Genomic DNA, 26,929 nt, shown 5'->3' on the forward strand with positions numbered 1-26,929 from the left:
AACCACAGGGCATCTGGCTGCAGTGCTTGTGTCATGGTACTGGTTGTCACACTCTCATTCCACCCCCTCTCCATTCATTTATATTATTTTCTCCTAGAAACCCCCACATTCAAACACAGCATTATGCATTCTTATATTGCTTCAACCACTTTTAAATGTTAACATCCAGAAAAGTTTTGCTATCCCATTCTCTAGCACCGATCCTTAGGGCACAGGGGCTTTGTCCATGAGAGACTAGGGAGTACAGCTCTTGGCCCCACGCAATGATGCTGTGGACTGTCTTGCTTTCAGAAAATTCATAAAATGCAGGAATGGAGGAGCTGAGTCCCCAAAAGTAATATTACATTGATTTTGCAAGCTTGCCCAAGCGAACACAGCACAGGGGAATGATCCTCTCCGCCCTTGGTCTTTACAGAGGGAGTTTTACAGCCACCTCAAAGTCAAGGGGAACTGAGGTGGCAACAGATTCTTCTCTCCTGGGCTCTCATATCTGCATAGAAGCCAGGGACATCTCCCTGGGGAGAGAAAGGTGTTTCACGGGAGACAGTACATGTAACTTGGCCTTAAGGTGAGCACCAGCCAGCTGTCCCGTCCCCCCTTCAGGCTCTAAATCATCCGAAGTGAGAAGAAAATTCATCTATAACAGTGCTGGAAAGAAGAGCAGCATGGGTATTACAGAAATTCGAAGGAGACGTTGAAACCCAGGAAGGAGGCAGGACAGGACAACAGCACAGCCTCCAGGCACTGCAGAAAAGAGCTGCTGAGAACACGGCTGTGGAGCGGTGCCTGGGTCTAAACGAATCGGAACAGCCCTGGGGTCGGGGCTGCATTCAGACCAGAGCTGTCCTGGAAGACGAGGAGGCTAAACTCTGACTGACTTTCTCTCACCCAGAGAGCCCCTCCCCAGCCCTGTTCCCCAGAATACAGGAATGAAAGAGGTAGGAAGACAAGAGGCCTCAGACTGTCAGGAGGGAAACAAAGCCATATTTTAAAACATTAGAAATTAAAGCATCATAGCCCAAGTTAAACGTTTGCTCTCCGATGATCTCAAAGCACAAGGTAACAACAAAAGATTTTTGAAGGGGCTTTTATACCATTGCGTTTGCACTTTTCCACTCGTATTATTTACATTTCTTAAGCTTTTCGGCTTTTTATGAAACCCACCCCTTTCTGCTTGTATAGGTTATTTACACCCCCACGTCTTTACAGAAGGGATCCATCCGAGGGCATTCTCAGGCAAATGCCCCTTGTCCCGCGATTGAAAAGGTGACACGGACCGGCGCCCCTGGACAGAGCGCAGCTCTGCTCCCTAGTGGCTGCTTCAGGAACCGCCACGCCCGGGCCCTGAGACTGAGTCGCCTCCAGGTGGCAGTTGGCAGGGGCGCCTCCGCCCCGCAGGGTCAGGCGTCGGGGTCGAGGCTTGGCATCCCTTCCTACGTCTTGGCGCTGGCTTGCATGCCTGGTGTGTGTGTGTGCCTGGCATATGGGCTCGGTGTTTTGCTCCTGGCATACGTGCTGACACTGTGTGTCGAGTGTTGTGTGCCCGGCTCTGTGTGCCCGGCGGTGTACGTCCCACACTGTGCCTGGTGTTGGCATGTCTGGCTTCGTGTTCCTGGAGCACGTACCATTGTGTGCTAAGAGTGCCCAGCATGTGTGTCTGCTGGCATTGTGTGCCTGGCATTGTATGCCTGACAGGATGTGCCTGGAGTTGTTTATCTGGCATTGTGTGCCAAACAAGTTGTGCCCAGCATTGTGTGGCTCTGGCATTGTATGTCTGGAGTTGTGTGCCTAACAGTGTGTGCCTGACTCTGTGCGCCCAGTCCTGTGTGTGCCTGACGTTGGGTGCCGGTGTTTTGCGCACACCAGTGTACACTTAGCATTGTGTTTTGGTGTGTGCGTCCAGCATGTGTTGCAAGCACGGCAAGCATGGTTTCCTGAATTACTGGGTCAAAAGGCAAAGGCACATGTGATTTTGCTAAGTGCTGTGTATTTCCATAGGGCTATACCATGTTGCATTTCCAACAGCAACTTTTCAGAGTGCTTAATAAAATGGCTAGACGCAGGGCGGATCACGGGAAGAATCGGAGTCTACGATTGTATTGACATTAGGCGCATATGCTCTTCTCAGGTCTTAAAGCGCAGAAAGCAGGAAATAAAATTCCCTTGGAAGACCTCTCTCCCCACCCTTCAGTCCCTCCGCCCCTTCTCACGTCTTTCTTGGCAGGACGTGTACATTTGCATTTTTAGCCTACAGCCATTAGGTGGCGCCAAAAAGTAAGGTATCTAAGTGATTTAAGTGGCCTAAGTGCCTCCTCCTCAGATGAGATTCTTTCTCCTGTTGAAGGTCCAGAGATTTAGCCCAAAAGAAAAACTCAGCTCCAGAATCTGGCAAGCGTGGCGACATCTTCAGCAGCTCTAATGATTTTTATACAATTCTTTTCTTTCCCTGATAGAGAAATCAATAACTGACAGACTTGTATTCAGGTCACCGTGGTTTGCCCTTCTTGCCAAGGTGACTTTGCCCCCAACTGGGCACCCTTGGAAGGGAGTGCCAATGGTTGGTAAATGTTTACTAAGTACATAAACAGATGAGTGAAGCTGTTAAATAAACCCCTTGACAGGACTCCCGCAGCAGATGCCTCTGCAAGTAACTGTTAGCGTCCCTCTCCCCCAGAGCTGCAGGGGCGGGAGCACCCCAGGCTTGCTGTGCCCTGGGACAGGCCTTGGATCCCCCTCCCTGGCCAACACAGCCTTATCTCTGTGCCTCCCCTGAGCTCTCTGGTAATCCCACCAGCAGCCTCCATGAGACCCTGAGGGGGACGCTTTCTTGCTCCCCATACACGCCCTGAAGCACTGAAGAGTCACCTGTTCAGTGGTGCTTAAAGGGACCAAGGAAGCCAGACTCTTAGCCAGCAAAAGCCTGAGGGTGGGACCTCCAGAAACCCTGGCCGTTAATATGCCTTCCAGGGACTTTCCTGTCTGCAGGCCCGGGACACACACTGCTTTGCAGGAGAGGTCTCAGTCTGCACAGCCATCTCGAGTCTCCCCGAGTCTCCCCGAGTCTCTCCAAGATGAGGACAATGCCCCCAATCCCACCCCTCTCAGACAAGAGGGATTGGTGGGTCCATGCTCTCTGTACCAGCCAGCAGCCCTCCGCCCAGGTGAGGGGCTCAGCATTTCTAGAATTCCTTAAGTATGATGGACATTAGCCTACAAAAGCCTTGCTGGGGGTGTTGCAGACATCAGAGTCGAAGGAGCCATCGGGTGGGTGAAAACCCATCTGCCACACTGTGTGCCCAGTGCTAGCCAAGGGTAGCCACTGCAGGTGGCAGGAGCCCCAAGCCAGCAAACAGAGCATCCAGACTTAACCCTGTGAGCCTCAGCTTCCTCACATGTGAAAGGGAGAAAAAGTAATTCCCCAAAAAGAGAATGATCCTGGCCGCCGCATGTATTGAGCAAAGGTGCCCACCTTTCACTCTGCCACGCCAAGGGGCGGGTCCTAGGCAGAGGCACCGGCCCTGAGCCTGCTCCCTCACTCTTCCTGGGAGAGCCCAGTGATCTGCTCTGGCTTTCCAGTGGACTCAGAAAGCAGCGGGTAGAGGCTGGCGTCATACTGTGCAGGGACAGCAGGAAGGGGGGACCACCTCTGACTCTGGCCAAGTGGCAATACTGCACTTTCCCTCCAACAGGAAAAGAGGACAAAATATAAACCACCGTTTTCAGGCAGGGCAGGAGTGTGGTCCCTAAGGTGGCCTCTGGTCCACAGCGCAGGGCACGGATAGCCAACCTGAGGGGACAGAGACCAGGCAGAGGGCTGGGAGGATGGAATTGCACTTCCAGCCACGGTGGCTGTGCAGGGCTGTTTCCATCACAAAGGCGGCAACTGCAGGCCACCCAGGCCAGGGTGTCCTGCACACGGAGGCCTGACCTAACCTGCTGCGTCCTGATCCCCTCCCTCTACACCTCCCAGTGCTGCCAGATCTTCTGAAGGGGATTCGCAGAAGAGCACACCTGAGCGCCCCTCCACCGCCTCACTTGATCTGCTTCTATAAAACACTTTTAAAATGTATTATTTAAATTAACAGATAAAATTGTACATATTTATCGTGTACATGATATTTTGATGTATATATACATTGTGGAATGGTTACATCTAGCAAATTAACAACTGTATTACCTCCCATAATTATCATGTTTGCAGTAAGAACACTTAACATCTACTATATGTGCATTTTTTCACCATACAATCTATCATCATTAACTATAATCACTATGCTGTACAATAGCTATCCTGAACATACTCCTCCTATCTAACTGTAGTTACCTATCCTCTGACCAACATCACTCCATCTTCCCCTCCCCAGCCTCTGGTAACCACTGTTCTACTCTCTACTTGCATGAGATCAACTTTTCTAGATTCCACAAATGAATGAGATCATGTGGTACTCGTCTTTCTGTGCCTGACTTATTTCACTTAACATATGTCCTCCAGGTTCATCCATGGCATTGTAAATTACAGGATTTCATTCTTTTTATGGCTGAATAGCATCCATTGTCTATACACACCACCTTTTCTTCATCTATTATCTACTGATGGACACTTAGGTTGACTCCATATCTTGACTGTTGTGAATAGAGTTGCAATGAACACAGGAGTGCGGACAACTCTTCAACATACTGATTTCATTTCCTTTGGATATATGCCCAGTAGTAGGATTGCTGGATAATTTATGGTATGAATATTTGTGTCCCCCACGAAATTTATATGTTGAAACCTAACTCCAAGGTGATGCTTTCAGGAATTGGGGCATTTGGGAGGTGACTAAGTGATAAGAATAGAGCCCTCATGATGGGGTTTAGTTCCCTTATAAAAGAGGCTCCTGAGAGCTTTCTTGCCCCTTTTACCATATGAGGACACAGGAAGAAGTAGTCATCTACAAACCAGGAAGAGGGCCCTCACCAGACACCTAATCTGCCAGCGCCTTGATCTTCGACTTCTCAGCCTCCAGAACTGTGAGAAACAAGTTTCTGTCATTTAAGTCACCTAATCTATGGCACTCTTCTTATAGCAACCTGAGTGGTTGCTATAATAAGCAACCACTTCACAAAACAATGTTTATTTTGAGCATCTACTATGTCCCAGTCATAGCAACTACTACATAATTTAATCTAACCCTTCATAAAAGCTCTGCTCTATAGATAGTACCATTCCTTTTTACTATTTTTAAAAAATTGCTCAACACATGAATACATTTCTTGAAAAGAAAGAAAACAGAAAGGCATCAAATATAAAGCTAATGTCACCTTACCCAGTCTCCATTCCCAATCCTGCTTCTGTCCCTGAGACGCAGTTAAGGGGGTGTATGATTCTGGACAATTTTATATACTCAGTCATTTATCTGTCTTGAGGAAGTTCTGTGCTGCTTTCAAATGCAGGAGAAGTTATTTCTCATTAGCGGCAAGGTGGCCTAGGATTTCCAGTACAGCTGGGGAGTCCCATTGCCTGCACCCAATGCCAGCTCTTCCCAGAGCTGGGGTAACTTGACCTTGAGGCTCAGCATCACAGAGACTCAGCATTTTCATCTGCCAACCGAGGGTCAGAGGAATGTCCACCTCCAGGGCTGTGGAGTGGCCAGCAGGAGGTGGTGAGGAGAGAGGGTGCAGATCTTAAGTGCTCCAGCTGTGCATATGACGATGAGCAATATGCAGTCTCTAGCATTTTCTGTCTGCTACCAAAAACGTGACTCCCGTGCTCAGGTTACCCCACGCCCACCCCACCCCATCACGGAATGAGGACGGGAAGCTCATGTTGTCTCTCTGCTCCTGCACATTTATCTCCTCCAAGAAACCACAATAATGTTGGGTCTAGGGCCTGCTGGAGGGGTGGGGAGCTCTGGCAGGAAAGCCACCCCACAGCAGAGAGGTCACATCCAAGGCTCGGGAGCCAGCCTATCTGGGTTCAAGTCCCCACCTGTCACTTATGAGCCAAGGGAATTCGGGATGCTACCTCCCTCTCCTCACCGCGGTAAAATCCTTCACATGTAAAATCAGACAATAGCAGCTTCCATATCAGAAGGTGATGGAAAGGATCAAGTGAGTCACAGTCCCCGAAGTACTTAACACACTGCCTGGAATGCAGTCTGTACATGCCGCCCCTGTTGACTGTTTATAAGTATTCTGTCGGTACTAATCTATTCCAGACTTTTTAAAAAATCAATTTTGGTCACATATTTTCCTTTAAAATCAATTTTGTATAGATTCCTCCAATGTTACATTGTGTATACACTTCAATACGCCCTCTCTATATTAAGAGCTACGTTTGCTTTCTTCTAAGGCTGTCGTTGTTGCTCTTTTCCTATCATTATTATTTTGGATCAGGCTTGCCAGGGTCTAGATTTTTGTGTTTGTTTGTTTGTTTGTTTGTTTGTTTGTTTTGTTTTTAGGGGAGAGGTTCCTCCTAAAAAACAGCTTTTGGTCTTACTAATTTTTTTCTCTACTTTTTGTTTTTATTCTATTCCATTTGTTTTCTACTTTAATTTTTAAAGATTTTTATTCTATTATATTTGATACAAAATAAAGAATAAACTTAGCATTTGTCGAATTATGAAGGATGATAAACCAATGCTGCCTGGGAATATACCCCCGACTTGAAAACCAAGACCATCCAAGCACACGGCTGTTCCCCATGCTCGCTTCCACCACAGGGAAATGCTGCTATTCATTTTTTATTCTCTGTTGCTTAAAAAAAGCTTTTACAATATAGCATGTGTGCCTAGACAATGTATGATGTAGTGTTACTAGCCATTTTACTTACATATTCTGATACTGTCTTCTGCTTTTCACTTTTTCACTTCCATCATGTTTCTAAGATTTGCATATGCTGCTGCTGTAGCTATAGTACGTCAGTGTTCACTACTGTACAGATTCTATTGTGTGAATGTGTCACAATGTATTTTTTCATTGCTCTATTTGTAAACATTTAGACTGTGTGTGCATAATCCAAAGCAATGTTGCAATGCAAGTTCTTGTATATGCTTCCTGCAACAAACTTTTTAAAAGCTGTTCCTAGGTGTGAGATCGGTAGCCCCAGCCTGAGAGGCAGCATAACAGAGTGGACAAGGGAGTGGATGCTGGAGCAAGACGGCCTTAGTTTAGATCTTGGCTCTCTCACTTATCTGATCGACTTCCTCAACTATAAAATGGGGCTGAGGGTGCTAAGCACTTCATAGGGTCAGGGGGATTCAGTGAGGCAACACATGGAAAGCACTTAGAACAGTGCCTGGCATTCAAGCGTGCTGCACCCATGCCATCAAATCAATTGTCTAGAGGACATGCAAACACCAAGAGAGTCAGAACTTGGATTTCCATGTTTAAAATGTCAAAATAATAGGAATGAAATGACTTCAGAGGGAATGGTTGCCATTGGTTCATGTGGTGCTCTAATGCCACATTGAGCACCCAGTCAGTCCTTATGTGCCATGTTCAGAAGCAGCAAATAGATTTGGTTGAAATTAGACAAATTGCACAGCCCTGGTGCTTTTAAATCACATTAACAATAAAAAGGAGAAAACCCTTGTCTCAGTGGACAGTAGAAAGGAACTAGTGCAACAGTTTCCTTATTCAAATAAATTCTGGATAAATGACAAAGTATCCATACTTTGTGGTCTCAGGAAGCATTTTCAAGGGAGCATTGCCTTGCAGTAGTTTTTCTAAAACATGCAAGAGACTGATGTAGCAAGATGGCAATTGGAAGGGATCTCAAAAGAGAGATTACATTTTAAAGAATGTCATGACTCATCCCGTTGATTTTGTTAAAAACCAAATAAGTGTTTTTCCTTAATGTGTGAGAAAGAAGTCAGCATCTGTCACCAGTTAAAAAAATATATAAATAAATTAAACCGAAAGGATTGACAGTGCAGCATGGCAAACCTGAAAGAAACACCCCAAATACTATGTTTGCTCTATAAATCACGTACCACAAAATACAAGTCATGAGACATTTGAACAAAAGACAATAGCGTGAAATAAAAGCATCAAATGCAGTAAACAAATCCTGCAGTACCACAAATGCCAGAAATTAAGGATAAGTGCACAAAGATGTTTGTTGCAGGATTATCAGAAGTTTGGGCAGGTGGGGGGGGAATCCCTAAAAACAACTGAAATTTGTACACATACTGTAATGGTTAAGTAATGAGTAAATTAAGACATTCTGATTCCATGATTCTGGTTATTTATTGATGTGTACCAAATCTCCCAAAACCTGGTAGCTTAAAACAATAATCATAATTTATTTGGCTCATGAGTCTGCAGTCTGTGTGGGCTTTGACAGGAACAGCCTTTCCCTGCTCAGTGCAGCACCAGCTGGGGTGGCTGTCCCATTGCTGGAGAACTCACTCTGAAGACAGCCCACTCATAAGGCCGGCAAGTTGGTGCTGGCTCGTGACCAGGTGCTTGTCCAGGGCTGTGCCTGAGGACTTTATTCTTCTTCACATGGGTGTCCCCATGTGGGCTCTCCACAGAGCTGTTTGGCCCTCCTCACAGCATGGCACCTGGGTTCCCAGGGATCATGGCAGACACTTCAAGCAGCCAACTTCTGCCTCATGCTACTGATCAAGCAGGTCATCAAGCCCAGTACAGATTAGACTTCTCAATGGAAGGATCAGCAAATCATGTGTGACAAACTTTAATCTGCCACATTATGTAATATTATGCAGCTATTAAAAATTAATTCTATACGTACTGACCATACTCAGGATTAAGTGAAAAAGCAAGTTGAAATGTAATGTGGTTGATTTAATACCATTTGTGTAAAATAATAAGGGGAGAAGGTTGTACGTGTCTACTTACTTTTATATGTTTGAGAATAGAGAAAAGGGTAGGTCATTACACGCAGGAGTGGGAAGGGAAGGAGAGGGGAATTACCAGCTTCTTTATATACTTCTGTACTTTGCTTTGTTACTATGAGCTTATATTCTGCACATTTAAAAAAACATATAGTTATTTTTTTAAAAAGACTGAAATAATTGGAAAAATTACCAAATCAAGCAGAACTAGAAAAATAATTTTTAAATATTCCATTAAAATAGCAGTCAGAAAGGTAAATATTGTTCTTAACAACGACGACAGCAAGAAGACTGCTGAGTGTAACATTCACCTGTGAAGTTCTGAGATCCCAGAACCACGGTGAACCCAGACCCACCGTGGCCTTCCTCACAATCCTGCGAAGAGTTGGCACTTCCTAGGAAATGAGGTGTGGTGGGGGTGCAGGTGAGAAAGAGAGCTTTTAATATATAATATACACATATATTATATTTCTACTTTAAAAATAACCATATACACATTTTAATAAAACTTTTGTTGTGGTATGACATGCGTACAGAAAAACATACAAATCCTATCATACCTCAAAGAATTTTCACAAACTGAACATATTCATGCAGTCAACACCCACTTGTAGAAACCAAACATTACCAACCCTCCAGAAGTTCAGAAGAAGTTTTGAACTTCACATAAATGAAATAATATAGTATATACTCTTTTGTGTCTGGCTTCCTGCAGTAACATTAAGTTTGGCAGACTCATGCATATAGTTGTATACAGAAGTAGTTTATTATTTTTCATGGATTTAAAGTGCTTAAAGTATGACTTAACCAGAATGTATTTACTTATTCTATCATTGATGAATATTTATATTTTTCCAGTTTGGGGTTATTATGAATAATGATGCTACGAACATTTGTATAAACATCTTTTGGTGCATTTGTGTGGGGGTATTTATACCTACAAATGTAATAACTTTGTCAGGTCTAGTGGAAAGTAACACTCCCAAACGCAGGTATGAGAGTTTCTGTCACTCCACAACTTCATTGACACTTGACCATTTGGGGGTGGAGAAAGTACTGGTATCTAGAGGTTTTAATTTGCATTTCCCTGATGACTAATAACACTGATTACCTTTTCACATGTTTTGGGGGCTTTGGGATGGAATTTTTAATGAAATACCTATTCAACCCAATTGTTCATTTTTACAATTGAGGTTTTTTTTTTTTTTTGTCTTTTTCTAATTAATCTCTAGACGTGCTTTAGATATTTTAGGTTCTTCTCAGATGTATATTCTAAACATCTCACATTCCATCTTTTCAGCCTCATATAGTTTTATTTCTATGAAATAGCAGTTCTTGATTGTAATGCAGAACAAATTCTTAATAATTTTCTTTCTAATATCTTTTCAAAGAAAATTTTGCTCACCATAAGGTCATAAATATATTCTTCTATGCAATTTTTAGAAGACTTATTGTTTTGCCTTTCACATTTAGGTCTAAAAGACATTTGGAATTGGTTTTGGTATATGATGATGGGGGGGTCAAGATTAATTTTTTCCAAATGAATATTAATTGAGCCATCGTTGTTTAATGAAAAGACCATTCTTTCTTCACTGTCCTGTGCCACCTTTTTCTATAAATTGATTGTAGATATCTTTCTCCATTGATTTCTTTTTACAATTTCATCAAAAAATTAATTGATCATATTTCTGTGTGTCTGATTGACTTCTTTCATCAGTATTTTGTAGTCTTTGATATAAAAATCCCATACATGTTTTCCCAGATTTATAACCTAAGTGTTTTCTTTTATTAGACCTATTTAAAATGGTATTTTTTGGTCTTCTTGTTTCATTTTGTTTAGTTTCAGTTACCAGTTGTTCATTTTAGGAATGTAGAAAGCTGATAGATTTGTGTGTGTGGACTTTGTATACTGAAAACCTTCTAAATTCACTTACTGGTTCGGGGAGTATTTTGGTAGATTCTTTGGAATTTTCTACATAGGCTACATGTGTCATCTTCAAATTAAGATAATTTTACTTCTTCCTTTGCAATATATTTGCCATCCATCTATTTGTTCATTCTCCTTATGGTGCCAAGACTTCCAAAAGGAGCTGTGACAGTGAACACCATTAAGAATGATCTTTGCAGTGTATATTTTATTTTTGTATTGAAACTTTCTATCTTTGCATTCATTTCAAGAATGTTTACCCTTACTTCTTGAAGCATATTTCTAATTGCTGCTTTAAAATCTATGTCAGTTCATTCCAGCGTTTACGTCACCTTGGTATTGGTATCTGCTGATTGAATTTTCCTATCAATTTGATATTTTCCTTTTCTTCATATGGCAAGTTTATTACGTTCTAAGTCTCTAGGATGGGCTTAAATCCTACAGAAAAGATGGGCCTTTCCACTTTAACAGCAATCAGCCTATTTATGACCAGCCTTCTTTGGGTTTTGCTTTCAATGTCAATTTTATTTTCAAAGCTTTTGCAATGTTCTTCAGATCTATCCAGTGTGTGTATCACCTAGCGGTCAGCCGTAGGTGGTGGTTAATCCCTTAGTTTAGCTTGCCAGGTCTTATAGTATGCTGTTTAGGATCACATATATGCATGTGCAGTGAAGGATTGAGTCCAAAAAAATGATGGGTTTGTCCCCACTCTGTCTAACCATTAGAAGACCCCTTCCCTGCTACTCAAGTCAGAATTAGATAGAAGGCTTTCCCTGAATCTCTCCCCATCTCTCTCTTTCTCTCTCTGCTCTGGCACCCACTTCCAGGTTTCAGGCTGCCTTGAGGTCAGGTCAGGATATAACAGAGAAAAAATGGGAACTCATTGATGATGATACTTGGGATTCTGATTTCCTTTTCCAGTTTACCCATTACCACTTACTTTTCAGTCAAATAGCTGCTCCATGCATCTCCTCAAGGTTCCATGATGCACTTCAATGGGAGAGGTGGGATGGAGTGTGTCTCCTTCATCTCACTCAGAACTGGAACTTCTCATAACTGCATTTGACTCCAAATCTGTGTTTTCAGTCACTGTGTTATCTTTCTTTACAAAAGGATCCCTGCCCATAAGCAACAGGATGCCAGATCCTTCAAGTGGATCCATTGAGAAAAACAATTTCTATTAGCTCCAAGCCTTGCAAACACCGTATGCCTCTTCCCAGTACTCAGATGAAATGACATTGATGAACTGGTGTAGATACTGTCCAGCCAACCCCCCTCTTTCTTCACTCCATCCACCTGGACACTCACCAGGCCCCTCCCCCAGCTTCCCTCCGTGTTCCTTGTGCTCGACCTCCATCTGCTCACTTCCTGAGGAGCCAGTGCCCTCTCCTGCGACTGAGCTTTACCTAGCATGTGGCTCTTCCTCTGCATGCCACATGTTCATCTTGCACTCCTTCTAAGTCTTCGGTGCTGAGAACTCATTGAAAGCTCGTTTTGGTTTCCTCTCATCCTGGTCAGCCCCGCCCCGCCCCTGGAGTTGGACACATCCTCATTCGTGGTCCCATTACATCTCATGAGTCCTTCCATGGAGTTCTCATCAACTTATATCGTGATCTTTCACATATTTCTGCCTCAGACGAGAGGAAGCTCTTGAGGCACAACAACTGTGTGGTTTCCACGTCTTTCCTGGCTTCTTCAATATCCAAAAACACATCTGATGTTGAATACATGCTTTAAGTAAGAAAATAAGGGAAACAGGAAAGGAAGAATGGAGAAGGAAATTAGAAAAAGAGTGAATGGTTCCACCATCTAAAAAAGTTTCCAGGTTAAGTAACTGGTCTTATTCTTCATATCATGCATCCAGTCATCAAATACTGGCCATTGTAGGCTCTATTTTATCTTCAGACCCCTGCACATATGCCCATTCTCTCTTCTGTTCTGGCTACCATCCTCTGCAGCTGGTTTCACCCCAAAAGCTTCCTCAATGGGCGCCCAACCGGCAGTCTCCCATGGAGGGATGTTTATAAAACATGAATTGCATTATTTTACTCTCTGAAATTAACTTATCTCCTTCCCTGGGCCTCAGAATGGAGACCACACGTCCTCCTGTGGTTCACGAGGCCATTTGTGGTCTTGCCTACTAACCAGCCATCCTCACCTCACTTATTCCCTGGGCACTGTAGTGCAACCATCCGGAAATGCCTCGTGCTCCCAGGGCTGCTGCAACAAACTCTGTGGCTTAAAACAATAGAAACTTATTCTCTCTGTTCAGGAGGCCAGAAGTTTGAAATCAAGGTTTCAGCAGGGTTGGATCCTTAGAGAATCTGAGGGGAAATCTGTTCCATGTCTCTCCCAGGCATGGCGGCTGCCGGCAGTCCTTGGGTCCTGGGCTGGTAGCTGCACATTCCAATCTCCACCTCCATTGTCACTTGCCTTCCTCCCTCTCTGTGCCTGTGCTCTCCATAGCACCCTCTCAGTTTAAGGACACTGTCATTGGACGTATCCCACTCTAATCCAGTATGACTGCATCTCAACTTAAGTAATTACAGCTGCAAAGGCCCTAGATCCAAAAACAAGTGCAGTCTGAGTTTCTGGGTGAACATGAATTTTGGGAGATACTGTCCAAACCACCACGTCTTCCTTCACCTAATACATGGCACTCGCTCTGCCTGCAGGTTACTTATGGTAGATGCTCCCTCTGTGCTCTACTGGCCTTCACCTGCTCCCCACTTCTCCTCCTACACTAGACCCTCCTTGTTTGGAAGTGAGTTTACCTGCTGTGGTGATTAATTTATCTGTCAATGCCCCTGGGCTATGGGGTGCCACATGTTTAATCAAACATTATTCTAGGTATGTCTGTAAGGATGTTTCTGGATGAGATTAATGTTTGAATCAAGAGACTAAGTAAAGCAGATCACCATCCCCAGTGTGGGGGAGCCTCCTCCCATCAGCTGAAGGCCTGAGTACAACAAAAAGGTTTATTTTCCCCCGAGTAAGGGGGCTCCTCTTGCCCAACTACTTAAGCTGGGACACCTGCCTTTCTTCTGTCTTCAGACTGAAGCTGAAACACCAGCTTTCCTTGGATCTTGAGCCTGCTGGCTTTTGGACTGAAACATATACCATCAGCTTTCCTGGTTCTCAGACCTTCGGACTCAGATTAGAGCCATATCATCAGCTCTCCTGAGTCTCCAGCTCATCAGCTGCAGATCTGGAGACTTCTCAGCCTCAGTAATCATGTGGGCCAATTCATCATAATAGATAAAGATAGAGATACATGTACAGATATAGATATTTCCTTTTTGCTCTGTTTCCTTGACTAATAAACCTGAAGACATTTCCCTTATCCCCAGGAATTGGTCAGCTATACTTTCTGAGTGCAAATCCTCTCAAAGAGAAGTTAACATTCTATATTGTCACCCTAACTGTGGTCGGTAATCACTCCCTAGACTATAAGTCCCTGGCTGTCGTGATTTTTTCTGTAGTCACTGTCAGACCTTCAATAACTAGCACATTCTGTGTATGCTCAAGAAAGGCTAACTGTAAAAGGAAACTGGCTGAATACATGCTATAGACCTTCCATCCCACATTTCTAAAATGACAGAAAAAATAAAAATATTTTATAAAATTGTGAAAACAGTAATGGTTGCAAGTTCTGGTGGTAATGGTGGAGTAAGTAATTCTGACCAAAATTTCTGCTAAGGAAAAGCTTTTTGTTTTCTTGTTTTTTCTGCAGCTGGCCCATATGGGGATCCAAGAGGAAAACTATTAAACCTGAATGAAACATTTCTTAAACATTTGCTTGAGACCTCCACCTTTGGGAAGATGAATTCAACATGCTTTTTCCAACTCTTCCCACTTAAGTACAACTAAACACCCTGGCTTTGAGCGGTGCAGGAAAGGCAGGCCCAGGGGGGATCTCAGGACATGAGGAACAATGTGGCAGTGTGTTGGGACTTATTTCAGCCTCAATGTCCAAGGCTTGATGCTAGAGAAGCTGGTAACTCAGATGCATCCATGGGCAAGAAGAGAAAAAATAAAACAAACAACAAAAGGCTTCCCTCTCTCATCAAAGGCTCAGGAAAGGGACAGCCTGGCAAGACAGAAAATCTTAGGACAATAATCACTCAACTTCTACTGTGCACTACAGAAAAACACTGTGGCCTAATGCACATCTACACCAGTAAAGGGTTAGCAGGAAGCCTAGTGGTCCACTCTCACTAACTCCCTAACTCCAAGGTGGTATCAGAAAAGGCCGAGTCAGGAGCTGGGACTTTCATCTCTAGAGAGTGATAGTACCCCTCCCCTTGGGGTGTCAGGGAGGCCACATGGAGGCCACAAGGGGAGTCTGGACTTTTACTTCATCCAGCAGCAACCAGGTGCTCTCCCCATCTCTGAGGTGGTGCAAGAGGTAGGTTTGTTCAGAAGCCAAAACTTTCACCACCACCCAGGCACACTAAGCCCACTCCCCAGTGATATGGAAAACAGTAAGGAAACACTCTTATACCTACCAGCCAGGGTGATTTCTGTGGAGGCCTGCCAGGGTGTCAGAAACCTCTGCTCCATCTAGCAGTAATGAGGAGCCCCTGAGGTGTTAATTGAGGCTGAGCAAGGGACCAGGACATCCACATCTGCCAGAGACAATGGGGCAGAGTCCTGCCCTGCCCTGCCCCTGCCAGTGATACCAGAAGAAGCCATGTGACAGAGAAGGCTTAAATGATACCTAGACTCTTATCATACCCCAAATACCCAGTTTTCAACAAAAATAATCACTAGCTATACCAAGAACCAGGACAATATAAACTTGAGTAAAAAGACAATCAATATATGCCAACACTTTTTGACAGAGGTGGTAGGGCTGACCGACAAAGATTTCAAACCAGGCATTAAAAAATTCTTCAGTGAACAATTACAAATACTTGAAATGAAGGAAAGAATAGGAATTAAAAATTCTCAGCAAAAAAAAACCCAGAATATACAAATGGAAATTTTAGAACAAAACAATACAACAACAACCAAAAAAACCCCCCAAAAACCTCAACCTCAACAGACAGACTCAACAGCAGGCAGGAGTAGACAGAGGGAAAAATCCATGAGCTTGACGATTGAACAGTGGAAATTACCCAATCCAAATAACAGACAGACAACCAGCTATTAGAAAAATGAACACAGCCTCATGGACTTGTGGGACTATAACCAAAATCTAATAGTTTGTGTCATTGCTGTCCTAGAAGAAGATGAGAAAGATGGCAGAGCTGAAAAAGAACTTGGAGAATTATGGCTTAAAACTTCCAAAATTAGACAAAAGATATAAACCTACAGATTCAAGAAGCTGAGCAATCACTAAACAAGAAACCCAAAGAACTCCATATCAAGGTACATCATGGTCAGACATATGAAAACTAAGCACAAAGAAAACAATTATTGAAAGCAGCCAACAAGAAATTACACATTACTTATGAGAAGAAAATAACTTGAATTACTGGAGACTTTTCATCAGAACCATTGGAGGCCAGAAGGATATGGTAGAACATTTCTTAAGTGTTTGCAACAAACCAAAAGAATTGTCAATCCAGAGTCCTCTATCTGGTGAAAATAGCTTTCAAAAGAAGGGGGAAATCAAGATGTTCTAAAATGAAAAAAAAATTAAGACAATTTTTCAAAAGCAAACTTACCCTACACGGATGACTAAACCAAGTTCTCTAAACACAAAGGAAATGATGAAAGCAAAAACCTGGGAACATGAGAAAGGGAGACAAAACCATGAAAAAAATTTTAATGGGTAAATATACTTCCTTTCTCCTGTTGAGTTTTCTAAAATGTTTGACAGTTGAAAAAAAAGTTATAATACTGGCAGCAATACTGTCTTATGTGGTTCTGAGTGTGGGTACAGATAATATTTAAGATAACCATATTCTAAATGGTAGATGGTAAAGGGATGTAAAAGAAGGTAAAGTGTCTATTCCTAGAATCTGCTTCACAGGACCATTTCTGTACCCACTATTTCAGGTTGGGTTCCCCAGGAGCAATTCTGAGGTGAGGATTTCTATGAGAGTAATTCAAGAAGGAAATGTCACCAGGAGAAACCAGGCAGAGACACAGGGTAGTAAATGTGTGCACAGGGTGAAATTTCAGGCAAAGTCTGATGGAAAGTAGTCTCAGGGTGATCCCACAGGGTGACCTAACCCTAGCCAACCTCCTCGAATCCTCTTCCCCACTAGAACTTGACTTTTGTACTTCTGGGTCCATCTTTGCGTCACTGGGTAAGAGCACCACTAAGTCCACTTAGCCACAGCCCCCTACCCTGCATATCTGATCAGGTTCCTCATCCTCCACCACCCCTCAGGTGACATATGGCAACCCTCACCTGTCTCAGCAAGAATACTGTTAGGTTGGTTTGGCCAGATTCCCCCTCACCCCTGATGTTACGTTTTTGCAATTTTCCATCCACTGACCCCACCCTTTAGCCATAAAGTCCCAGTTTTCCTGTTGCATTCAGAGTTGAGCCCAATCTCTCTCCTGCTGCAAAACCCCATTGCAGCATGATGAACCCCCTACTTAAAGTCTGGATGTGAATTATCCTCAGAGCCATCCCATGAGACACTGGCTGGCTGTGCCGAGGGCTGCCATGGGGCACGTCCTCTGAATGCAGGAGCAGAGTGGACCCAATAACAGGGGGAGTCTTTGGAGGAAGCCCCCCAGGTATCTGCTGTCAGAGGTAAAAGCGAGCCAGGGGTGAGGCCCAGTGATGAACAAAGGGATCCAAAAGATCTCCCCCATCCACGCCGTGTGGCCCACACACATAAGAGTGCAGCCTCCGCGGTTCCTCTGTTCAGTACACTCATTTCTGATCCAATCCAAATCCCTTGAAGGCAGAACATACCTTCTCCCTGTATCCTCCCTAGTGCATAGCGGTGAAGTGACCCCCAGCAGGCTGAAGGGAAAGCAGACGGTCCTACTGAGAAGACAGCTGTCTGCAGAGCTTGGACCTCTCTGTAGGACCTCTGCCTGTGATAACAAAGGCATGCCCAGTGTCGGTCCCGAGGGAGGGCTCCAAGTGCCTTGCACTGGGCCAGCTGGGGCAGAATAGGACCCAATATGGCTGAGATTGAGCTGACAAATTACATTTTATAGAGAATTTTTAGAGAAATGTCCCAAAGAGGTCTAGTCATGCAGTCATCCCCCACACTCACAGATACTCTTCAGCCTTATCCCCAAGCATTATCATGTAGGGTTCTATGTGCACTTCGAGCTTCCATGGTCTTTACTTTTCTGTTGTTTTCTGGTCATCAGTGAAGTGCCTGCAGGGTGCCAGGAACTGGGATGACTTCTTGACCTAAGTAATCCCCACAGAAGCTTGAAGAGGAGCTACTATCACCATCTACAGAGGGAAAAGCCAAAGCGTGCAGGTCAGGGCCTTCCGAGATGACTCAGAGGCAGTGGAGGCAGAATGGGGCCAACCCATGGCTCAGTCCCCACCCTCCTGCACGCTCACCTCCTGCTGTGGCTCATCCTCCACCTGGGGTCCCTCTTCATTCCCATCTCTGCTCACACTGGAGACCCAGCTGAAGTCACTCCCCCCATGAAGACTTCCTGAAGTCCAGCCACAGGCATTGCTGTCGACTTTTAAATGTGCGGAGCAGTCTCTGCCATGGTTAATCGCCCATCTCCTCTGCTAGTCTCTACTAATTCAAGGGCAGAGCTCGTTGTGAATTTATTTCCCTGTTCTCCTGAGTGCTGGGTGCATAGCAAGTGTGCCATATGGATTCACTGCTGGAATAAATTGCTAACGCTCAGCACTTAGATGTTAAGAGGCAGGTGTGCTGATCCTGAGATCCAAATGTTTATGTGTGATTTGGAGCAGTGTGTTATTGAAAGGCTTTATTTGGGGGCGAGGGGGGCTTAATATATCTAAAAGCTAGAAGACACCTTTGATATCCAAAACTGTCATTATTAGAAGTAAAAAAGAAAAAAAAATTAGCATCCCCATGGCTAGAGTGGTTTTATATTCATATTTTTGTCTCTTCATCAAGCCATCTGCTTGCATAATTTCACTTCTATTCTACAGACACCCACGGACAGCCTTCCCCTGGAATAAAACTCCTGGCACTCCTGCCCGAATTCTCAGGAAAGATCAAATAAGAGGCCTGCAGGTCCCCCTTGTTGAGTCCTCATGACCACGTTTGAGGTGCATTTTATTATTTAAAGCAAGATGCTCAGGGAGGCCCTAGGACCTGCCTGCTCTTAAGAAGCGGGGGTGGGGCGGGGGGACTGGGCCAGCGCTCCTGTCCCTCAGTTCCGTCGCTGTCCCGGACCCACCCGCTCTGCTCTGCGGGCCTCGCTGCGGGCTCCCGTCCCCGGCCGCTTCCTGCACAGACCCCTCGCCCCTCCTCACACGCCGCGCTCTTCCCTCGCTGGGTTTCTGTGACAGGATCCACGAGCCCCGGAGATTCCTCCGAAAGTCGCTACAGAACCTCCGGGGGCGTCTGGAGGCCGCGGCGTGAATCCGTCCGCGGTGCCCGGAGCCGCGCAGGCCGCTCCAAAGCGAGCCCGGCCTTCCCCAGGGCGCCCCCGCTCCTTTCTTGCTGAGCTGCAGCCTCGGGGAGAGGAGACAACCTTCCCGGATCAGATCTTGGGGAAGTGGAGGGCTGCTGGAGCCCGAGCTCCCCAGTTCAGTTCAGAGATGCGAAACCGAGGCCGGAGTGGCCCTCCGTGGTGCAGGTGGCGGAGAGTCCAACAGCCAAGGACGGACGGACGCCCGCTCCCCACAGGGCGCCAGCACCACGCTCTCCCTTGGCAGGACGAAAGTCGGGGGACCCTGACGGTGGACCCCACCGGCAGCCTCCAGGTCCTCCCGGGAGAGCCGCCTCCTCAGAGGGGCCCGCGGTGGGCAGCGAGCGCCTCGGCAGCCAAATGGGAGCTCGGGGCGCTTAATCCCACATGTTGACAAGTGCTGGATTATCACAGGTTGCCTGTGAATTTCTCTCTTTTCACACAGTCCTCAAAATAACTCTTGTTGAAGAGAGGGTTTCACAGAGTAGAAGTGACGGATATATCCCGTTCTACATAAGATGACTAATATCTCACAAATGCTCACCAGGAGCATAAGTTGGAGAATGTCAGAGACACAGAGAGGCCTGGAGACATGGGGCCTCGTGGCCCACACCAGGAACGGGAGGCTGAGAGGGAGTGAGGCTTTTCCAGCAAGCTAGAGTCGCAGTTAACTAAACACTACTGAGTACCTACTATGTGCAAGACTTTGGGCTGGGGAAAGGGCAAGCTTAGAAATATAAAGAAGAGATGGTCCTCTGTTCCATGGGCTTTGTAGTGCGATTAGGAGGTTAAGACACAGGTAAATATGATACTGGGAAGAATGGTGAAAAATACCAAAAGAGAGTTATATAAATTATGGGCTTATGGAGACTAAAGAATTTAACTCTCTACTTCATGGGCATGGGGGAGAGGAGGAGAAGCCTGAAAAAGCTGCGAAGCTGTGGATTTCTGAAATTGACTGTAACAAATTGGTGGTATATTTGTAAGAATGCAGGCTTTTTTAAAAAAAAAAATGCAAATATGAATAAAGGTATAAGGAAAAGAATGTCTGAACATTATTTAAAATATTGAATAGTAGGTTTAAAAGAGATAATTTTAAAATTATATATTGTGAAAGACTATGTAGCTATGTTTTCAAGAAATATTTGCTTGTATCAAGAAATGTCTCAGACAAGACTGATGGGGGTCCAGGCTCTCCTCCCATCTCTAACAGAATGTGATGTTCATGGGAGAAATAAGAATGGCCAGACAGAAAAGAAAACCCAGAGAACACTCGTGTACTGCTTGAACATTCAATGTATGTCCCACCTGAGACACAGAGCTATCAGCCTTAATGGATCAAGATGTTTTAGCACAAACTGACCAATCACTGGCTGATTATTAAGCAATGCTGATCTAGTGGTACCCCTAGGAAGCCAGGCTTAAAAATAAAAACAAAACATTTTATATTTTATTTATTATTTTGTAAATGAGCAGGAATACCTTCAGCTGTACACGTTGGAGGAGACCAACCTAGAGAATTAGTACAGACAAGTCAGTAAACAAGCTAACAAAAATTTACACTACTCTGGAGGAAGAATCTAGAGTTGTTGAAATGTATGCTCTACAATGGCCAGTTTTCAACAAAAAAATTAAGAGAAGAAGCAGTCAATAGAAATTGTTTCTGATGGGGTCCAGATGTTGTACTCAACAGACAAAGACATCAAAACAGCTACTGTAAATATGTGCATAGAATTAAAGGAAACTATGTTTAAAGATTAAAAGGAAAGTATGACGACTATGGCTTATTAAATAGAGAATAATAATAAAAATATAGCAAATATTTAATAAAATGGAAATTCTGGAGCTGAAAAGTATAGTCATTGAAATGAAAAATTCACTAGATAGATTCGACAGCAGATTCGAGTTAGCAGAAGAAATAATAAGCAAACTTGAGGATACATCAATATAGATTATCCAATCTGAAGAACAAAGAGAAATTTTGTAAAAATTGAACAGTGCTCCCAAAGAAGAAAAAGGCAGAAAAATATTTGAAACCATCCCAAATTTGACTTCTACAAAATTAATTTACACATCCAAAAAGTTCAACAAAGTCCAACTAAAATAAATTGAAAGAGATTCACACCTTGAAAAATCATAATCAAACTGTTGAAAGAGAAAATCCTGAAAGCAGCAAGAGAAAAATGTCTTATCAAATACAGGGAACTACTGATAAAATTAACATTTTATTCTGGTGAGAATTTTTATCAGATACAATGGAAACTAGAAAGGAAACTGCTGAAAGAAAAAAGAAAGTCAACCAAGTATACTATATTCAACAAAACTATCCTTCAAAAATGATGATAAATAAAGATATTTCCAGATAAAAAAAGACTGAAAAGAAATGACACCAGGCAGTGACTTGAATCCATATGAGGAAGTAAAGTACACTGATAAAGATAATTACATAGGTAAATAAAAAAGCAGTTTAAATATATTATTTCTTATATTCTCCTTTTCACTTAGTTAAAACACATTTGCATAGAATAATTATAATTCTATATTTTTTACTGTATTTGGTCATATTTATAGATGATAGATAGATGTTACGCAAGTAGACAAAGTAGCACAAAGGAGGGGGTAAATCAAGTTGTATTGGAGCCAAATATCTATATTTTATGGAATTAAGCTAGTATTAACATGAAGTAGATTGTGATAAATTACCATACCTATTGTCATCCCCAGATAAACCACTAAGAAAATAACTTTTAAAATATAGTAAAAACAACAAGGAAAACAAAGGAATTAAATGGTGCAATAAAAGGTATTTAACACAATAAAAGACATTAAAGAAGCAACACAAGAATTAAAAAGATATGAGACAGGGCCGCCCCGTGGCGCACTCGGGAGAGTGCAGCGCTTGGGAGCCCAGCAGCGCTTCTGCCGCGGGTTCGGATCCTATATAGGGATGGCCGGTGCACTCACTGGCTGAGCGTGGTGTGGGCGACACCAAGCCAAGGGTTGATCCCCTTACCGGTCAAAACAAAGACAAAAAAAAAAAAAGAGAGAGAGAGATGAGACATAATTAAATAGTAAAATGGAAAACAGAAATTCAATAATATCAATAATTACATCAAATTTAATTGGATTGCACATTTTAATTAAAAATTATAAGTTTTTATTGGATAAAAACAATGAGACCTAAGAGACACATTTTCTCCCCCCCACCCCCTGAGGCATTTTATTTGTAAGTATGTATTACGTTCCTAGGAAAAATCCCAGGATTTTCCCTCCTGTGTGTTTTCGTCTTGCTTCTTCATGGTCCATGATGCCAGCTGAGTTTGTCAGTACAATGAAACCAAACTGACCAGACGGGAGATGATTCTGCCACTTTTCTAGATCTTCTGAGTTGCACAACACATCTGGGGTTGATCACTCCACACTTGTTTAACCTGCCTGCGAGGTTCACAACGATTCTTCCAGCTCTGTGATTGTCAATTATTTCACATTCGCCAGTGTAACCATGCTCCATCATCAGTTGGAAACCAGTCAATGACTTTGGAGCACGGCCTAATAAGAATCTGGCGTTTGCTTCTCTTTTTAGCATTGTTGATCTCTTGAGAGCATCAGCCAGGACATTCATGCACACCATAATGGCAGCACAGAAAGATGGCAGAAAAAACTGAGATGCACTTGTGATCTATAGACACAGACAGGTTGAAATTAATAGAATGGAAAAAGATAGGCAAAGAGAAACCCTAACAGAGCTGGAGTGACTATTCTAATATCAGACAAAATGAAACGACAGCATGTCAAAATTTATGGGATGCCATTGAAAGCAGTGCTTAGAGGAAAATTTACAGCTTTAAATGCCTTTATTAGAAAAGAAGAAAGCTCTAACTAATATCTTAACATTCCACTTTAAGGAAATAGAAGAGAAAGAGAAAACTAAATCTTAAACATGCAGAAGGAAGGAAATAAAGATTAGAGAAGAAATCAATTGAATAGACAAATGAAAAACAATAAAGAATTTTAATGAAATGAAATTTTGAAAGAATCAACAACATTGCTAAAACTTTATGTAGACTGATAAAGAAACAAGACAAAAGTTAGTGAAATCATGAGTGAAAGAGAAGACACTGGCAATTTACGGAAATGAGAAGGATTATACGGATATACTATGAATACCTTTGTGCCGATAGACTAGACAATCAGATGAAATTAACAAATTCCTAGAAAGACACAAATTTTAAAAACTGATTCAAAATAGGTAGAAAATGTGAATAGTTCTAGAACAAGTAAAGAAATTAAACCACTATTTAAGAATCTTCTCCAAGAGCAAAAGGTAGGCTTGTGGGTCTTGAACGATAGTTTCAGGAGGTACACACATCTAAGTTCTTTCTCACAGCACTTACTCCAACATTCACTGGCTTCTTATTGCTTCCAGACTCCATTTTTTTTTTTTTTTTTTTTTACAGATAATCTGCCTCTTTTTTCTAGCTAGTTTTAAAATAAATATACAGATGGTTCAATTCACGATTTTTTGACGTTATGATGATTTGGGGTTTATCGGCATGTAAGCCCATGTAAGTTGAGGAACATCTGTGTGTGGGGGGGGGTGTATGTGGGTGTATTATGTGGGCCTTCAAAAAGTTCATGGAAAAATGGAATTAAAGGATAATATTAATCTTTCCAAGAACTTTTTGAAGACCATCATATACATAATATATCATATATACACATATATCATAAATATATATTTAAGATATTGGTATTGATATTTAATATATATATATATATATTGGTGTTTTACATGGTGTTCACTATCATGTGTCTCTTATTTATCTTGGTTAAGTTTTGTTTATCTTTCCATTTTTTCTTTGTTCATCATTTCTAGGAGTTTTATGATACAAGATTTTCCAGACTATTGAGTCTGCCATATTGCTCAAAATAGAAGTCTCAATTAAGTCTGTGATCTTTCTGGAATTGTTTTTTATTTGTGGTGTGGCATGATATCATTTTTTTCTTTTTCTTATTTCGTACATAATGCCAATTGTCCTGTAACCATTTTTTGAATGGCCTATCTTTTCCCAAGAATCTGCCTTCCTACTTTTCTTGTACAATGTGACAATGTTGAATTTTCCTGAGCCCTGTGATCCTTGAAAACACTGAAGGTTTAGAAATACCCACATCCTTTGTGTTCTGGAAAAGGTCCTACTGCAAAGAACCAACCTTTCCCATATGAGTTAGAAGAGACTCACAGATGTCCTCTTTTTACCCATGACAAGATCAGACATGGACCTCTAAATTCCTACTCTTTGCCTCACAAATAATTAGCTGAACTGCTTGTCCCTACTGATAAGTCAGAACAAAATGCTTGTAATCAAACTTCTGTTAAGTGTCTTTCCTTCCTCCAGGCCCCTGAATGAACTTTGGGCCCAACCTCAGCCTGAGCCAGTATACAGCTCTCCTCCTGACTAGGCTGACCTCTGGTAAAACATTCTCTGATCAAATTCCCAGAAAGAGACAAATTAGCAAAACAGACTCAAAAACAGTAGAAAATGAGAATGAGAATAGTTTTAGAAAAGCAAAGAACTTGACTGATGCAATTCCATTTGTTTATCTTTGCTTTTGTTGCTTTTGGGGTATATTCAAATAATCATTGGCCAGACCAATCTCAAACAGCTTTTTTTCCCCTAGGTTTTCTTCTAGTAATTCTATAGTTTCAGGCATTACATTTAATTCTTTAACCCATTTTGAGTTGAGTTTTGTGTATTATGTGACATAAAGATCCAGTTTCATTCTTCTGCATATGGATATCCAAATTTCCCATCACCATTTATTGAAGAGACTACCCTACCCCATCTTGTGTCCCTGGAATCTTTGTAAAAGATCAATTGACCATAAATGTGTGTATTAATATCTGGGCTTTCTATTCTGTTCCATCATACTATATATCTGTTTTTATGCCAGTACCATACTGCTTTAATTACTATATCTTTGTAGTATATTTTGAAGCAGGTAGTGTGATGCCTCCAGTTTATTCTTCTTGCTTTGGTTATTCCAGGCTTTTTGTGGTTCCATATGAATTTTAGGATTGCCACTCTATTTCTGTGAAAAATGCCATTGGAATTGTGATAGAGATTGCATTGAATATCACATCATTTGGGGTAGTATGGATACTTTAACAATATTAATTCTTCCAATCCATGAATATGGTATATCATTCATTCGTTTGTATCTTCAATTTTTTTCATCAATGTTTTATAGTTTTTGGTGTAGATATTTTACCTTCTTGGTTAAATTTATCACTGTATTTTATTTATTTTGATGCTGTTTTAAATGGGCTTGTTTTCTTTATTCCTTTTTTGGATAATTTGTTGTTACAGTATAGAAATGCTACTAATTTTTATGTTGATTTTGTATCCTGCACATTTACTGAATTTGTTTATTAGCTCCAATAGTTTTTTAGTGGCATCTTTAACATTTTCTATATACAAGATCATATCATCTGAAACAGAGACATTTATTATCTTCTTATCTGATTTGGATGCTTTATTTTTTTTCTTGGTCTTTCCTAATTTTTCTAGCTAGAACTTCCAGTACTATATTGAATATAGGCAGCAAGAGTGGGCATCCTTGTATTGTTCCTGATCACCACTGAGTATGATGTCAGCTATGAGCTTGTCATATTAAGGCCTTTATTATGTTGAGGTACATTCCTTCTATACATAACTTGTTGAGCATTTTTATCACAAAGTTACATTAAATTTTGTCAAATGCTTTTTCTGCATCTATTGAGATGATCATGTGCTTTTTATCCTTCATTCAGTTAATGTTACATATCACATTTGTTGATTGGCATGTGTTGAAATATCTCAGGGAAAAAGCCCACTTGGTCATGGTATATGATCCTTTTAACGTGCTTTTGAATTCAGTTTGCTAGTATTTTGCTGAGGATTTTTGAATCAATGTTTACCACGGATATTGGTCTGTAATTTTCTTTTACATAGCATTCTTCTCTTTGTTATCAGGGAATGTTGGTCTTATAAAATGAATTTGGAAGTATTCCCTCCTCTTCGATTTTTTGGGAGAATTTGAGAAGGATTGGCATTAATTCTCCTATAAATGTTTGGAAAATTTATCAGTGAATTCTTCAGGTCCTGGGCTATTCTTGCTGGGAAGTTTTTACTATAGATTGAATCTCCTTACTCATTGTTGGTCTATTTAAATTTTCTATTTCTTCATGATTCAGACTTAGTAGGTTGTATGTTTCTATGTATCTATCCATTTCTTCTAAGTTATTCAATTTGTTGGCATATAATTTTTCATGGTAGTCTCATAATTCTTTGTATTTCTGTGGTATCAGTTCTTTTTTACTTTTTTTTAAAAAAAAAAAAAAGATGACTGGTAAGGAGATCTTAACCCTTGACTTGGTCAGCACCACACTCTCCCAAGTGAGCTGACCAGCCATCCCTATATAGGGATCTGAACCTGTGGCCTTGGTGTTATCAGCACCACACTCTCCCAAGTGAGCCACAGGCTGACCCTGTGATATCAGTTCTAATGTTTTATCTTTTATTTGTAATTTTATCTATTTGAGTCTTCTCCCTTTTGTTCTTGGTTAGTC

General features: G+C 42.2%; 1 pseudogene; it reads right to left on the reverse strand.

Annotated features, from left to right (window-relative positions):
• Positions 1-3,532: 3,532 nt before the first annotated feature.
• LOC134372528 (small ribosomal subunit protein uS8-like) lies at positions 3,533-22,954 on the reverse strand (annotated as a pseudogene).
• Between the last annotated feature and the right edge of the window lie 3,975 nt (positions 22,955-26,929).

Source organism: Cynocephalus volans, chromosome 3 (genome assembly GCF_027409185.1).
Source record: "Cynocephalus volans isolate mCynVol1 chromosome 3, mCynVol1.pri, whole genome shotgun sequence".
Taxonomy (NCBI): domain Eukaryota; kingdom Metazoa; phylum Chordata; class Mammalia; order Dermoptera; family Cynocephalidae; genus Cynocephalus; species Cynocephalus volans.